The sequence below is a fragment of the Rhinopithecus bieti genome, unplaced genomic scaffold (genome assembly GCF_001698545.2).
Source record: "Rhinopithecus bieti isolate Rb0 unplaced genomic scaffold, ASM169854v2 scaffold_74621, whole genome shotgun sequence".
Classification (NCBI taxonomy): Eukaryota; Metazoa; Chordata; class Mammalia; order Primates; family Cercopithecidae; genus Rhinopithecus; species Rhinopithecus bieti.
This window is the reverse complement of record NW_016827731.1, coordinates 361,492-365,980: the sequence shown is the minus strand read 5'-3', so window position 1 is coordinate 365,980 and position 4,489 is coordinate 361,492. Positions and strand designations below refer to the sequence as shown.

The following is a 4,489-nucleotide window of genomic DNA, read 5'->3' as shown; positions in this document are numbered from 1 at the left end:
GAGGCTGTTGGGGTGGGGCGGGAAGGCGGGACTTCGCGCTTCGGGTCCCGGGGCGCAGGGGGCACCCAGAGGCCCGCGCGACCCCGCCTCTGGAAACTTTGTGCCGGCGCCCCCACCTGCTCCCCGGCGGTCCTTGACTCTTCGGGGCGGCGCAGGGAGGAGAGGCCCGGGAACCCCCGCAGCGCACCCTTGCCAGCCCTGGGCGTGCGCCCCTTGCCGCTCCCCCGCCGCGCTGCGCCGCCTCCGCGACCCTGTCCCTGTGCCCCGGGGCTCCAGCATCCTCGGCCGCGCCTCCCCTCCGCCGCCTGCCAACCCCGCGGAGGCCGCTCCGTCCCGCTGGCATCCACCCGCTCTGGAGCGCGCCGTGGCTTTTTGCATCTCCCGGAGGTTTCTTGTGCATGGATAGAAGCAACTTGACTTTCAGCGATGCCAAGTCTCCAACTTGAGTCTTCTTCTGCGGTGGTAGATGGGTGTGCGCGGCGCTAACATCTTTTTATTTCTCCTAAGTACCCTTGCTCCGGAGCGAAGTTGAGTTGTTGTGTGTAGAGAGGAGGTGCGTGCTGTGGCCGCCTTAAGTGGATTGTATAACTGTACTTTATTTAGGTGGATGTTGCCAGTGGTACCAGCCAGTGTTATGGTAACTGGGCATCCCAGAGGCTAGGGAAGGAGGAGCGACTTACAAATGCAGTTGTACTATGCAGGGATTTTTTTTTTTTTTTTTTTTTTTTTTAGCCATCTTGTACTTTCTAACCAGCAGGACCTCCGAACATTTAACGTGTGTTAATTCGTTAGCTGTTCATTATGGTTTTATAAGAGAGGGGGTTGGAGAGCATTACCATCCCGTTTTACAGATGTACAAACGGAGGCGAAGAGCAAACTCCGGGTTCCTTAGTAACCTTAAAGGAATAGGGACCAAGAGATTTAACCCAGAGTCTCCTGGAATTCCTAGTCCCTAAGGCCACTCAGAAGTATAATGGAATGTTGGACCGTCTTTCCTGACATTCTACAGAGCACTTAAGAGTCAGAGAGGCCGAGGCCAGCCGGCAGCTCCAGGCCTGAGACTCAGCTCTACCACAAAGTTAAGTCACACTGGACAAGTCACAGTTTCTCTCCGCTCATTTCCTTCCTGCTCTCTAAAAACAGGGGAACAAAGGTGCTGTATTCTTTGCAGAGTCGTGCGTGTGTCTGGAAGCTCCACTCCCTTGAGCTGCAATTTGGTTATTGTTAGTTGTTGTGGACTCATAAAGGACCCCAGTCTTGGTTCCCTTGAGAAACGCAGGGAAGGAGGCACCCCCACAGTGAACGCCTTTTCTTCGCCAGAGACGCCTGAGAATTCGCATCAGGGACACTTCACATCAGGGACAGGCCGGGGCAGAGACCCTGACCTGGGGGAGGGACGAGGGTTGCCACGAGGAGGTAGGAAGGAGCCCTGCACAGGCGGCTTGACACATGGGCCCTATTCCTGCCTCCAGCTCTGACTCATCTTCTGACGCTTGGGGGAGGAGAGGTAGTTGCTTGATATTTTTGGCTTTCCCCCATAAAACTGGAGACAGTTTCCTTCATTCCAAGTCGTTTTAATGTCAGTGTTGAATGTGTCTGTCCTGAGTTCTCATCTGAAAGCTTTCATATCGGTTGACTGCAGGTATGAATTTTGTAATAATAATTAATAGAATGGCGTAAATATATATTCATATCGTAAAAAATTAGCCAAGTATGTAAGTCCAGGAAATCCTTTAAGACTTTAATGTTTTTAAAAGGTGGGCTTTAGGGAGGGCTGTGTTTGATCGGTTCCTTTGCAATTGGGATTTTAAGGCAAAATGGATTAAAAATGCTTTTCCCAAAATCACAAGGAATACATTAACCATCCTCTGTGACATTTAAACTTTACTAAAAGGTTAAAGCTTTCTTTTGAACCTCTTTCTCAAAAGTAACTGCCGAGTGCGTCTTTACCGGTTTGTGTGTATCTTTTAGACTTTTCTAAGCATTTTATAGATGTCTGTTTGCGCAAAGTGGTTTTTTAACTGAAATTAATTATTTTAAAACTGACTTGTCCTGTTCATAAAGATTTGGCTTCTGTCAAGAACAAGTAACGTGTTTAAGTACAACTGTTCGTAAAGTTTTAATAATCCTGATAGACGGTGTTACTTCTCAGGGCAAGGGGCAAATTACCCCTTTTTAAACAACTTCAAAGCAGTAGAATCATTACGATCCTAGGTTTTACTCTTAGGTGCAGAAGAAAACTTTTCCTATTAAAAAAAAAAATCTAGGACTACTAGCATAGTATCTTTGCTTATAAAGAAACGTCAAAGGGAGCGGAAGGCGGGGAGAGTTGCTAAAGCAACCGAGGCCTGGGTATAAACTTACAGAGCTAACATTTAAGATGGCTTTATTATTTATGAAAGCTTCACTTCACCTGGGTGAAGACAAAGGAAAGTTAATGTGGGCACTCTTCAAATCAGTAATTTCAGGAAATGGATGGGTTAAAACAAAATTCATGTCAGGAGTCTGTGGATTTATATATTATACATTTACCGAGGACTTTACCATGCTAAAGGTGCTGTGCCTGAATACAGAGGAAGAAGGCAAATAAGGTCGGTCTCTGACCTTATGAAACTGACAGCAAAAAGTGACATTCAGAGAGGGTTGGCCAGAATTGCTGTCATGGCTCTGAATTCCCAGAAATCAACATTAGATTTATTGAATTGTGAATTATGCATGGATAATTTGATGGATTATTTTAACGAAAACCTAAGTGTAACTGTCTTGCAGGTCAAGAATCTCACTCCACACTCTCCCCCTCCCCCAGAGGTTCTAGCCAGAAACTACTCTGACTTTTATGGAAATCACTTCCTTCTTTTCTATAGTTTTGATCCCTTAAATATAAATCCCTAATTGACATAGTTTTATTTTGTTTTTTAACCTCAGTGCAAACTAAAAGTAGATACGCTTGTGAATCCTTTCTGGTCGGCATCGTGTGTGTGTGTGTGTGTGTGTATGTGTGTGTATGTATGTATATACACACGCACATATATAATTTTTTGTTTGAATTTCTGCAGCATACTATTTTAAAAGATTTATCCATGTTATTGCCTATGCCTGTAGTTGTTTTTGTTTTTGTTTTTTAATTTTTTTAGAGACAAGTTCTCACTATGTTGCCCAGGCTGGTCTTGAACTCCTGGGCTCAAGGGATCCTCCCAAAGTGCTGGGATTACAGGTATGAGCCACCACACCCAGCCCAGTTAGTACATTTTTGTCTTATGAACATACCACAAATTACCTGTCCACTGTTGATGGACATCTGGGTCGTTTCTGGTCTGGGGCGATTATGAACAGCCCTGAGTCAGGTGTGCATACCTTCAGCTTTACTAGTTGATACCTGGTTTCCAAAGTGGTGGCACCAATTTACATTCCTTCAGTGATGTCAGCCTTGAGTCTGTAAGTCACTGTATTTGCTGTTTAACCACAATTATGCTTGAATATTTCCTGAATGAATGAATAAAGGTCCCCGGGTAGTCTGATCCCTGGCCTGTCACGTACCAGCGTATTTATATTTAGTTATATGGTTTGGACTAACCACCCAAACGCCAGAGGTGGTTTTCCTACTGTGTTTGGTTGACAGATATCTAATGGAATCCTTTCATCAATCTTTTTTTTTTTTTTGGAACAGATGAGTAGTTATAGGAAATTTTAAATATGCAAAATGAAGTACTAAAAATAAGTGTCTAGTACCTAGAAGTCTTTTAAGGCTCTTGAATGAATCCTACCTCTGGTAAATGCTTCCATTGTGCCCAACCCTCAATGTGTAGGACAGTGTATTGTGCAGGAACCCAGGCCTATCCTTGTGAAAGTACCCTCTGAGGACGAGACTCACATCACACGCTTGTGTGCCTGTTTGTAATCCTTAAGAGGCACTGTGCACAGACCCTAACACGTGCTTCTTGGCAATTCCAAAGTAATCACAGACTCTGTGCTACAGGAATCAATGACTCTTTTAAACCTTTTTTTTTTTTTTTGAGACGGAGTCTCACTCTGTTGCCCAGGCTGGAGTGCAGTGGCGCAATCTCGGCTCACTGCAAGCTCTGCCTCCCGGATTCATGCCATTGTTCTGCCTCAGCCTCCCGAGTAGCTGGGAATACAGGCGCCCGCCACCACGCCCGGCTAATTTTTTTATATTTTTAGTAGAGATGGGGTTTCACCATGTTAGCCAGGATGGTCTCGATCTCCTGACCTCGTGATCCGCTCGCCTCGGCCTCCCAAAGTGCTGGGATTACAGATGTGAGCCACCACACCCAGCCTTTAAATCTTTTTTTTTTTTTTTTTTTTTGAGACGGAGTCTCACTCTGTCCCCCAGGCTGGAGTTCAGTGGCCGGATCTCAGCTCACTGCAACCCCCACGTCCCGGGTTCACACCATTCTCCTGCCTCAGCCTCCCAAGTAGCTGGTACTACAGGTACCCACCACCTCGCCCAGCTAGTTTTTTGTATTTTTTT

The 4,489-nt window shown here is 45.8% G+C and overlaps 1 protein-coding gene across 4 annotated transcripts in view; it reads left to right on the top strand.

Moving 5' to 3' along the window:
• DUSP14 (dual specificity phosphatase 14) overlaps positions 1-4,489 on the top strand; it is a 28,869-nt gene that overhangs the window by 1,672 nt on the left and 22,708 nt on the right. The window contains exon 1 of one of the 4 annotated variants that reach the window (XM_017864122.1): positions 1,484-1,642. The exons of the other annotated variants lie outside the window; for them this stretch is intronic. The gene's annotated coding sequence lies outside the window, so the exon portion shown is untranslated. Of the gene's footprint in view, positions 1-1,483; positions 1,643-4,489 lie in introns of those variants that run through there. 4 annotated transcript variants of the gene reach the window in all.